The sequence below is a fragment of the Lactuca serriola genome, chromosome 2 (assembly GCF_051521515.1).
Source record: "Lactuca serriola cultivar US96UC23 chromosome 2, Lser_US96UC23_V15, whole genome shotgun sequence".
In the NCBI taxonomy this organism is placed as follows: Eukaryota; Viridiplantae; Streptophyta; class Magnoliopsida; order Asterales; family Asteraceae; genus Lactuca; species Lactuca serriola.
The window spans coordinates 155,590,671-155,603,869 of NC_136409.1; the positions used below are offsets into that span (position 1 = coordinate 155,590,671).

Here is a 13,199-nt window from a genome sequence, read left to right on the forward strand (position 1 = left end):
ATTCTAATTCTTTAGCCATTGAAACCTTGTATGAATTAAATCTTGTAATTTTTTAGTATAGAAACCATTGGACATAGGTCTATCCTCCATCAGCACCACTCAGAGGCCTCCCATGAAAGCAATCCATCATTGACGGACCCAATACCATCTCAGTTTCTTAGTTTTCACTTGTACTCAATGCTTTTGGCTCTCCGACCTCCTTCTTCAAGCTCATGTTGACGCCTGTCTCAACCTCACCGATATGGTATTTCAGATTTTTTTTCGTCGTCTATGTGAGTATCTGTATGTGTGAACCAATTTCAGGTTGAATATACAAAGTGGGAAAACGAAGATGGATATCTATTTTCATAAACTAAAATTTTCCAACTTCTTTGATGTGTTTCCCTTTATGGAATCTTCATATTTTCCAAATGTGCTCTCTTTGGCTAATGAAAAAAGACCCAGATCTTGAAGCAGCCTTAAACCGTGATCTTGAAGCAGCCTTAAACCGTATATGGATCATAAATAACCAGATTAAAAACATTATCTTGTGATATCCAGATTATGTAACATCAGTTGGTTACCTCAAAAAAAAGTTCAAAACTTTTGATCTTCATGGGAAACACATGAATTGGCTTAACAAATACCCATGTTGCTTTGAAGTATACTTTAAAAATGATGAATACCATTGTTTCCTTACTTAAATGATGCTTTCTTTAATACAAGAAGAATAAACTGTAAAGGCTATTTATCAAAGTTACTGACGATGGTTTATAATCATAGACTCAATGTCTTAAAGTTAAACGAGTTCAAAAGAAATTTAGGATTACCAGATCCTGATGAATATCTAATAAGAATCATACCTAAACATCTTGATATATTTTATGCAGTCAACCATAGCGGAAGAAGAACTTCCATGGAAATCGAATTCATGACATGGAATACGGAGTTGGTTGTTTCCGTCATTGAAAGAACAGGGTCGGAATCTATGATTCCAATGTTTGTTACCTTTATCTTGGGTGAAATCATGAGAAAGATTTCATGAATTCAATTCATCTCATTACATTTCACCTTATGTGAATCATGGAGAGCTGGACAAGAGAACAATTGGTGTAATTCATGAATTCAGATGTTATTTTTAGATTTTTTTTACTAAGTTATGGGGCTGTTTTGACATTTTTTCTAACTTAAGGGGTTGTTGTCAATCGAAAAATAACAACAGTAATAGAACACATTTTTAGAGCATGTTTTATTTATTTATTTTTATTTTGGTTCTCGGTTATTATAAGTTATCATTATATTGGTTATCAATAGAAATGTCTTGGTCATGGTTTTGAACACCATGTTTCAAGTGAGGAAAATGTCATTGTTTTTCCTTTTATCCGTACAAACAAAAAAAACATATTGTAATTCCAATTTTACCCTTCTTCCTTAGAAAACTGTATAAAATTAGCATTCCCATAATTGATATTTTACAAATGACCATTTTGTCCTTGGACTAAAATTGTAAAAAGAAAAATACTTTAAGGATCAAATTTCTACATTTTTCATATTTTTTGTTATAAAACATATTATATGATATCATTATTGATCCTCAAGTTATGAAACATCCCAAAAACACGACCCAAAAATTTCATTTGAAAATTATTATAAAAACCATAATCATCCATGATTAATAAGAAACCAAGTGTCATGTGTATCAAAATATCATATAAAATATTGTATCAAAAACAAATGATAAAATATCAGAGTCTCAAACAATCCCAAGATGAATACTGTGGTGTGTGCCATGTGATCACCCCAAGCTCTTCCCCTTGCTACCAGAAGTACCGGAAACCAAATTGAAAACTGTAAGCATGAAGCTTAGTGAGCTCCCTCAATCTACTACATACCATACAAAACACATATGCATATATTGGGCCTTGCCCGACATCGGACTGGAGTCTGGCATAAATTGGGCCTCGCCTACTGCATCCGGCCCCGCCCGACATCAGACAGAAGTCCGGTATAAACGGAACATAACATAAACATAACATATAACACATAACATAACATGCATGAATCACAAAGACATCAAGCATAGATGACTACTACTTCTCAGGACTGCCCCGACATCGGACCGAAGTCCGAAACATATAAACTACATCGGGCTAACTCCGGTATACTATACTACTAAAACGGGCCGATATTGGTTACTTAGACCCGTTCCTACTAAAGGGAAACTCACCTTGTGTGACTGACTGCTAAAAGTCGAGTGAGAAACTCCCTGACTGTTGCTCCAGTGACTTCCCGACTATCAATTCATAACAACACTTAATCAAAAATCTGATAATCCTTCTTATGGTAGAATGACCATTTTATCCATGGTGAAAGTCAATGTCCTGGTCAAAGTCAACCTTCCAGATTGACTCTACTTGTCGAGTTAGCATATTGACTCGCCAAGTTCTAGAACTCAGAAACCCTATGACTCGTCGAGTTCTTCAACCTCCGAGTCCTAGTCCTGTCCAACCCACTGAGTCACCTCCTTAACTCAATGGTTCAACTCACAACCAGGAAAAGTTAGGGTTCACGACCCGACTCGCCGAGTCCTCCTTGTGACATATCCATTCAGTCGATTATAATCCATTCCAATGCTTCTAACTCATAGATCTTGACTCCTAAGGCTAGCATTACATGTAAAGTTGCTAACTTTACATGCATGCATGGTGTTATGAAGCTAAGACACCCAATTCAAGCCAAAATGAAAGTATAAGTCATAGAATGGAGCCATTCTTGAATAAAGCTGGCAACTCTGAGCTTCTGAAGCTCAAGAGTGCCCAGATATGAAGTTCTTTCGTCCTCAAGGGCTCAATGCTCGGATTGACCTTGGAAATGGCCCAAATGTGACAAAATACAAGCTAGAAAGAATATCTAAATGAATAACAACCAAGGTATAAGCTTTATACCTCCAAAAGGTCTAAAATGCCACACTAACTCTAGATCTATTGCTTCTTCTTGAATCACTAAGAGTCTCCTTCCTTCTCCAAGCTTCAAATCATACACAAAGGCAAGAAACTAGCTCAATATCTCACAAGGTTGATTAGGGTTTCGAGAGTAGGCTATGGGAGTGATGGAGGTTGGGGTGGAGATCTGAAATGAGGTTTAAATAAGGTACAAACCCTAAAAATTAGGGTTTCATCCAGTCTGTCCTACTCGTCGAGTCAGGGTTGCGACTCGACGAGTAGCAAACTTAAAACCCGAGCATAAACTGCATTCTACTCGACGAGTTAGGGCTACCAAGTCATCGAGTAGCCCTTCAAAAATGAATAAATAAATAATTAAATACGTACCAGGGAAAACCGGGCATTACAAGTTATCTTGCTATTTCATGCATATCTTTTTATCATATGTGAGTTGAAGTCTTCTGATACTTCTTATGTTCATTAAACCTCTATATATTTTAACTAACAGATTTTACTTATTACAAACTTACATTGGGTCGACAACATGCAGGGTTGGAGCTATAGATGCAAAAAAAAGTGTTGCAATGACGAAATTATGTATGAAAGAAAAGGGTACTTTTCTCCTCCAATTCGTTATTTTATAAGGGTTAAACCAAAAAAATAGCAACATACTTTCATTTGTTTGATTTTTGTAACATCTAAGTTGGTTTGTTCGATCTTCCTTAAGAACTATTGCTTACCTAAAGCTTTCCAAATAATTAAACAGGTTTGGACCGAATGTTACTTTTATGTTTTACTCGTGTCATAGATAATTTAAAATAGCAACTTACTTTCAATGATTTATTACATAATCAATTCTTAATTCTATTTAAAATTTACACCCGTGGGTTCTACGGGTTTTAACCTAGTTTGTATATATATATATATATATATATATATATATATATATATATATATATATATATATATATAACGAATAACTAAAGTACCAAAAATTATGTCATTTTACGATATGTTTCATTGATTAAGTGTGGTAAGAATGTGTTGATCTCGTCTTATATTAATTATTTACAAAATTATATGTTCATGTTAAATTTTAACACCATGGATGATATAAAAACCAATGAAAAGAAAAGAAACTAAACCGAGAAAAATCGAAGGTTTTTTATTTTCAGTTTAAAAAACCTAAATTTTTTGGGGTTTAGTTTTAGTAAATATCAAGGTTGTAAAAATTGTTTGGCGGTAGCTTGACATTCGACTGGCGATAAACGATTAATCGGACTAGACGGGGATTAATCAAAGATTAATCGGGAACCCTTGATTATTAATAAAATTATTTAAAAAATTAATATTCCTAAAAGAGTAAGTATTTGAAATTTTGAAAATTTTAGTATAATATTTTAAAAGTTGAAAGCTTAAAAATTTACAAATTTAAAATTTGAACGATAAAATTGGAAGATACAGAGAAGTTGAAAGCTTAAAATTTTACAAATTTAAAATTTTGGTGTAATATTTGAAAATTAAAATTTTGGAATTTTTTCAAAATTTCCCGTCAATGACCGCCGAGGACCACCAAGGGCTGCTAAAGACTGTCAAGCCCGACTTTGACCGATTTTGACAAATTTCTGTCAAACACCTTAATCGTAATCGGTTCAAGGCCGTCAAATGATTAATCGACCGCCAAAGCCGATTTCAGTAACAGTGTTAAAGATCAATCCATTTTTACTTAAAGCTTAACAAATGTATTGTATGATAACAAATTACGTTGTATTGTTTAAGAAATATATTTTTAAATAATGGTTTTTTTTTTTTAAATTTTAATAATATGAGTAATTTTCCTTGAAGAAAAAGAAATAAGATAATGACTTTTAAAATAAAAAAATTATTAAAGTTTAATGGTTTTCAATAGAAAAATCCATTATGAAACATGAAAATGATTTCTACAAGCTAAAAAATGATTAAAAGTTAAAAATATGATTAAAAAAAGGTGTTAAATAAACATGTACATGGAATCTTCCACCTTCGGGAGCATCCATTAAAAAAAAAGTTTTTTTTTTCTTTTTTAATTTTTTTTATTTGGGTATGCCTCGAGTGTTCAATTATACACACATCGTATAACGTCAAATCTTGGGATTGTACTCATTTCGTTCTCTAGTTTTGTAGGTTAGTATATATTATTAGACTCAGAAGTTTTGGATATTTAGGAAACCTTTGGTTCTTGTTGTCTTTTCAAACCTTTGTTTTTGTAATACTCTTTTAAGAAATGTTTTTATTAAAACACTATCTGTTTGAAATTTTGCAATTGGGACTGTTATCCGTCGTTTTTGAACTCTGAAAAAAAAAAAAATTGTGGTTTTTCTAGGTTGCAAAACATATAGATCTAGGCAACGGAAATCATAAAACAATTTATGGGTACATGCAACCTAAAGATCCATGTCATTTTCTCATTATAACAACATACAATGAAACAATGATCTAATTTACTTATTTGCAATGTTATATCATATTAGAAAAGATACATTTAGTATAATCGAATATTGAAAATCTAGGATCTTTAATTTCACCTTGGAAAACAAGCACCAATAATGTGGTTGTCTCTAATGGATCACACCAAAAACCCTATAACACTGTGGACGAAAAGGAGAGAGGAGGATGGCGAATAACATTCAATCTTTTTCCTTGTGGATGCTAAGATCAGTTTTTGCTTGCCAAATGGTCCCTATTTATAGCTCATGGATCTCCAGGATAAACCCTCATTTAATTAATTAAATATTTTAATTTAATCTATTCAATGCTTTATCCTTATCGGTTACTATGAGGCTTCCAAAATAATTCTAGACCTCCTATAAATCGTCCACTTTTAGGGAGGTTCTAGAATTGTCTTCCTTTCTCATTTACGAACAATTACAATTCAACCACTGTATCTCTAATTAATTCCTAATTAGTTATGATTAATTCTAAACATTTTCTAATGAGAAGATGACAAAAATAGCCATTTATACTAATTACATTACAAAAATAGCAAAAAAAATCGAAATTGCAAAAATAACCCTCAATTTCGCAGATGGAGTTGCCCCATCTGCGAAATGGGCTTTCCATCTGCGAATGTACAAGCAGCTAAAGCACAACTGTGCTTTAGCTGCTTGTACATTCGCATATGGAAAGCCCCATCTGCGAAATTAGGATCCCATCTGCGATTTCCCCTCTTTTTGACTATATAAACGTTTTTTTTCTCCATTTTCACCCTTCTCTACACAAAAACTCTCTCTATCTCGAGGCTATTTTCGCGATTTTTGCTAGTTTTTGAAGAAAATGGAGGATTATATCAACAATCCCGCAAATATGGTTAGATTTTAACTCTTTTAATTTTTTAACTCTTTATTATTTTATCATTTATTGTATTATTTAGTGTAAAAAAATAGAAATTATAAAGTTTGTGAAATGGTAATTTTGTTGTGTTTGATAGTTTTAATATTTCTTTAGTATACTTGAACTTTAAATGTTATTTTGTTAGTAGTTGTTTGAATGTACAAGTAGAGACTGCATAGAGTGTGCATCTAGTGGTTTTACATTTAATAAAATGGTTAAAATATGCTTATTTTTTTAAATTATTAGTTAAATAAACTGTCAGAATAATGTTTACAATTTGTTATTTTTGTTGTTTGTTTAGTTGTTGTATAACTTGAAAACTTGTATATTCTTATCATATAATTGTTTATATAAAGTGAAAAATAGTTAAATTCCAGTATGTGCAAAATAGTCATTTGTATATATAATTGTCGTATAAGTATAACATTTGTATAAGTTGAAAATTTGTCGTATATATATTGTTAGGAATTATTTGTATTTGTTGTATAAGTTGAAAATTTGTATATATTTGTCGTATAACTTTCAAAATTGTTAATTTGGTTGTCGTTTTATTTGAAAAATTATTTGTTTATATGGTTATAAAATATTAGTTTATATAATTAGAAAGATAAAAATTGTTTATATATTTGTCGTTTAAGTTGAAAATTTGTTTAATAAAATGTTTATATATTTATGTATGATATTGTTTTTTATCGTAAATATATTTGTTGTATAACTTGGAAAATTGTTTATATATGTGTATGTTAGTGTTTTTTATCGTAAATATATAAATTATTAATTTAGAATTTGTATTTGCATTACTAAAATTATTATTGTTTATGTACTTATTGCAGTTCATAATCATATATTTTAAAAACAAAATATTTTTTAGTTCTCTAATTTGTTTTTGTGTTTTTTTTTTTTGCAGCATGATTTTAGTTTTATCAATATGAAAGCAATTGTGAACTTAAAAGGCTCGGGCGGTAATATATGGGAAGTATTTGAAGTTTTAGATGGTGTCAGGCGTGCCATTTTCAGAGATACTGTATTTGGTTATTTTATGGATGTCCCTCGTATACAAGGGGACGCATTGTTGTTCCATAAAATGTTCCTTCATCATATCCGGCCGGACCCTGTTTTATCTCCAGATGGAATAAAACGATTATATTTTAGAGTAGGCAATATGAAAATGGTTTATGGGCCGGAAAAGTTTTGTTTGATAACCGGCTTCAATTTTGGGGAGTATCCAAAAAACATCGGGAAAAAAGCGTCGGAAAAATTATTAACTAGTAAAAAAAGATGTTTATTACGTGAGCGGCTATTTCCGGACCATACCAATAGTTCGGTGAAAATTTGCGACCTGAAACGTTTAATTTTAAATCGAACATTCTTAGAAGTTGACGACGTTGATGCAGTTAGAGTGTGTTTGATATACATTTTGTGTGAATGTTTTTTGGGAAAAGAAATTAATGATCGGGTGCCACAAGATTGGTTTTTTTTTTTTTGCTGAGAATTTGGATCTCTGGAACAGGTATATTTTGTTTACGTTAAAGTTTTATTTTATTAAAGTTATAATTTATATAAAAACCAATTTTGTTTTTTTGTTTTGTTAGTTTCGCTTGGGGTAGCTATCTTTGGGATTCTACTTATGTTGACCTTGAGGATACATGGAACAAAATAAATAATTATTTATCACTTCCTGATCGTCGTCAAACTTTAAAGTACTCCGTCTCAGGATTTACGGCTCCAATAAGGGTATAAAAAATTTCTTATATTTAAATTGTTTTATTGTTATGTTTTTTATTTTAATTTTAACTTTTATTACGTAATTGTAAAAAATTATAGATATTGATATATGAGATGATTCCGGCTGTTCGTGCATGTGGATTTGTATTGAGAAAAAATAACATGCCTCGGATGAAACGATGGAGTGGAACAAAAAAATTGAAATGGGTTGACGTGAACAAGATTTTTTCAAAGATACAGGTTTATAAATTTTTTGTTTATTATTAATAAACTTGATTATTATACTTTTATATGCATTTTTAATATGTTTGATTTTTTAGGAGGAGCAACCACCAAGACAAAACATGTTACTGAGTGATGGTGAGATGACATCTTGTTATTATATATCATTTCAAGAGTATGTATATGGTGAAGGAAAACCAGTTCCATCCCCAGTACGGGACCATTTTAGGAGACAAGACGAATCTCCGTCTAGTATGTTGTCCAGTGGTCGCTCTCATGGTAGAGCGGTGGGAAACACAACCTAGACGAGGTGTTGAAACGGCTACATGCACTAGAGCAGCATGTGTTTATGAACCGACAACCTACAGAGGTTTTTGTTGAAGAAGTGAATACTGAACAATTTTGGAATGACATTACTTTTGATGATCCTATAGTGTCACAAAGAAAATATGATGAACATGTTAGTTACATGCTACATTATTTTTTAAATTTTATTAACATATATGAATACCTGTGTTCATATTTTATATTTGAAAATATAGGTTGTACAAGATGAAGTGATGAATAAAAACAATACAACTGAAAATATTTTTGATGATATTGAAGACAACAAGGTTGTTATAGATATTACCTTTACGATTTTAATAATTACTTTTTAATGTGTCTTTCGTTATTAAGTATAAAGTTTTATTTTTAATGTAGGTGTTGGAGGAGAGGAATGACTATGCGGGGAACAAATTTGATGATGATGTGTTTGATGTAAATGATTATAGTGAAGTTAAAGAGGTTCTTATACTTACATTAATTTATATTTTGTTTTTAGTAGATTGAAACATTTTTTTAATTAGAGATTATTGCTTATTAAATTATGTGTCTTTCGTTATTAAGTATAAAGTTTTATTTTTAATGTAGGAGTTGGAGGAGAGGAATGACAATGCGGGGAACAAATTTGATGATGATGTGTTTGACGTAAATGATTATAATGAAGCTAAAGAGGTTCTTATACTTACATTAATTTATATTTTGTTTTTAGTATATTGAAACATTTTTTTAATTAGAGATTATTGCTTATTAAATTAGGTGCCGGATGAAGATGAAATAATAATTACGGGAATTGTAGATTATTTTGATGAGTATGGTGTTGATGGCAAAGAAGTTACACCCGATAAACAGAGGACTCGAAAACCATCACAATATTTGTGCCCTCCTTACACCGAGGTATTTGTTTTATTTATAAACTCATAATTTTATGTTTATGTGAATTATCTGAAAGATAGAGATTTAAACATTTGAATATTGTTTTTAGTTGCACATGACACCGAAGCAAAAAAGAAGAGCAAAAAAGAAGGTTGATATCAAATCAACAAGCTCCGTTCCTCCTCCAACTTTTGGTGTTGCTCACGACTTCTCCATGTTGCGCCTGCAACCTTACGTAGCAGGCGGTGAGGTTGTCATCCAAAATTATTTATTTCATTCATATGATGTCCAACATCGTTTGTTTAATTTCGTGTTAGATAGAGATTTTTGGAGCTCATTGTTTGGGCATACACACGACGGATGGTTGGAGTCATCGGTAAATTAATTGTTAATTTATTATTTTAAAAGTAAATTGTTTTTTAGTCAATAACAAAAGTATCAGGATTTTGTGCAGCATATAACCATTTGGTACCGACTATTGATGGAGAGATGGTTTGAGGGCGACCCACATACAATAATGCCTCCAAATTTTTTTGTTTCTCATGCTTTGGAAGAAGGGCAACATTGGAGGGCGTTTATGACTGGTATTTCTACGTACCCCAACTTCATGGGTGCTTGCTGGGATGTTGATATGGTAAACTTAATTGTTTATATTGAAAATATTATCGTTATTTTTGTTATGTTTTTGTATTGTGATGTAAAGAAACATAATTTTATTTTCTGATCCTTATACAGGTCCTATTGCCGATTCATTCATCCCCTAATCATTGGCTATTTATGACAGTCTTGGTAGAGGGGCTTATGAAAAATTCAAATTTGAAGGAATCTTTTCCAAATTTGAACGTCGGGTGGCAAATTATTTGGACAAGATTAAGTATTGGGCCCGGAGGAACATCCCAAGGATTCCATTGAATATGCAATTCATTTATGAAGAAAATGTTCCCCAACAAAGTAGTCATTTGGGAGATTGCGGTGTTTTTGTTTGTATGTTTATGGAGCAATTTGTTTCAGGTCAACCAATACATGTTTTTATTGACCCAAAGAATGCAGCTTTAGAGTTCCGTTAATGGATGACAAAAATTTATTGGGGGTCTAGTCTTGGTCCTATGTAGTTGGATTATATAATTGTATATCTAAATTAATGTTGGATTTGATTATTAGTTTATTTTTATAGTTTCGTCAACGGATGACAAAAAATTTAACGTTACGACAATTACAACAAATTAATGACCTACTAATAACTTATCAATACTTACAACATAAGAACGACTACAACATTTGTTTTAACGGTACAAGTACACTGTTCTAAACATAAGTACAAATACAACAATTTATTGACCTGACAACTTCAAAACCATAAAAACAATATTAAAAAGCTTACAACTTGTAAACAAGAACTGCCAAGAACAACACCCAACTACAAACCAACGCTATCTTTAACTTCTTATTTTCTGATTGAAAGAGCTTATTAGAGTTAGCTACTTTAGCTATTACCATAGATGATTGGTCCTTCTCTTCATCAACCCAACTGATAAACCCGCATTTTGGTCCCTATTAAATTTAACATTGACAGTAAGAAAATAAATTTTTGTCATGTAAACACGAGGGTTTAAATTTGAATGACGTTAACAACATGATACCAAATATGGGCAAGCGTAAAACAATCTTTCTGGGTTTTTAGCTGTACCCAAAATCCTAACGATACGTTCTCCTCCGCAATTGCAGTATGCCATTAGCCTTATTTTTCTTTTAAATCGGAGTTACTTTCTCAGTTAAATTTTTCATAATGAGCGACACCCATTTATAGAAGAAATCATATTACAGACAATTCTTTTTGACTATGAAATGAACTGGTTTGACTATGAATTCAAAAAGTTGAACTACGAAATCCAGACAAGTACATTGTGCTGTCTTGTCTTTTCTTGTCGATATATGATGTTTGACTATGAAATGAATTGGTCTGACTATGAATTTAAAAAGTTGAACTAGAACTGCATTCCAGTACATTCTGTAGTATTGTCATGTAGGTCAGTGATTTTTGACTATGAAATGAATTGGTTTGACTATGAATTTAAAAAGTTGAACTATGAACTGCAGACAAGTACATTCTGTAGTATTGTCATGTTGGTCAGTGAAATTTGACTATGAAATGAACTGGTTTGACTATGAATTTAAAAAGTTAAACTATGAATTTTGAACAGTAGAGATACAATATTTTCTATTTATAATTTCATTTGTGTGATATTGCATTTGTCTGATGATTGTAAAACACTTTCATTGGTTTTGAAAATGAGTACTTACACCAAAAGAAGCTTTTCTCAGCTACCAATATTCTTGCATAACCTTCAAAGAACAAATCCTAATACCTTCACAGCCATTAAGAAAACCGATACCAACCGCTTTCAATTCTTTTTTTGTGGCTTTAGGTTGCGTGGTATAACATACTTCTTTTATTGAGTTATATAATATTTCATGGTAATGTATCTCGATTACTTTTTACTTATCACTAATATGTGTTCGTTTTTATGTAGAGTCGTACCTTCCTTAGGTGCATGATACCGTTGATATATGTGGGTTATTTACCCCTTCTTGGGAGCTATCTGACAACAATGTACTTCGTAGTGGCTTTAGATGGAAATCATGAACCACTACTCTTAGCAGTTGGTTTGGGAACCTTAGAGTGTGAAGAATCATGGAGATGGTTCATGATGAGGTTAAAAGATTGTTTAGGTGAGGACATAGAGGTTGGTTTCATAAGCAACTTATGTGATAAAATAGACTTTGGTGTTCAGAGTGCCTACCCGGATTCCTATCATGGATATTGTCCTAAAGATATAGCTCGAAAAATACGTGAGTCTGTCGGACATAACAATACGGAAGTCGAATCGTTGTTTTGGAAGTCATGCAATGCATCTAGTGTTGATGATTTTTACTTGTGTTTGGAAAGGTTGCAAAGTACATGTAGGAAACCACCTTTCTGCACCTTTCTTAGGAGTCCAATTTACTGTCTTGACGATATACCGATTTCAAAATGGACACAAGCATTTTTCCCAAAAGTACGTTACAATGTTAAATCGATTGACGTCCCTGAAATTTTGCAAATTATATCCACACGTGAGTTTCCTATAACAACGATAATTGAGTTAATCACTACGTCGATACAATCAAAGTATGGTGAATGGGATGAAGTGGCGGGTAAGGGAGATTGTTATATTTAGTTTTTTTATTGTGCTATTATTTTTATTAAAATATCAAATTTTACAGGGAGGTTGTCTGGTGGGTTGACCCCTTACGTTGAGAGTAAGGTTCAAAAACGTCTCAACAAGTCTTATAATTGGAAGGCAAGACGTTTGTATGGGGATACATTTGAAGTCGATGACAATTTTGCCACCACCAACGTACAACTTGAACGAAGGGTATGTACTTATGGTAAATGGCAAAAAAGCGGTATACCATGTGGCCACGCTATAGCATGTCTAAGAACCCGTACATCTGAATCCATTCACAGAATGGTTGATTACAAGTTCACTAATTTTGTGTATCGACTTGCATATGGATCTGAGTTGGTGAATACTATACCATCACATGTGCATTAGGAAATACCAAATGAAACGATGGTCCTGTTACCTCCCTCAATGCAGTAGTTATTCATGTAGCACCTTTATATTTTATGTAGTATTATGTATTAGTTTTTTATGTACCCCGTTTTTATTTTAGTGTCATGTTACGTATTAGTTATTCCTGTACCCGGTTTATATTTTATGT

At 32.0% G+C, this 13,199-nt stretch overlaps 1 pseudogene; it reads left to right on the top strand.

Annotated features, from left to right (window-relative positions):
• The first annotated feature begins 410 nt into the window (after positions 1–410).
• Positions 411–9,932, top strand: LOC145089688 (uncharacterized; annotated as a pseudogene).
• Positions 9,933–13,199: the final 3,267 nt, after the last annotated feature.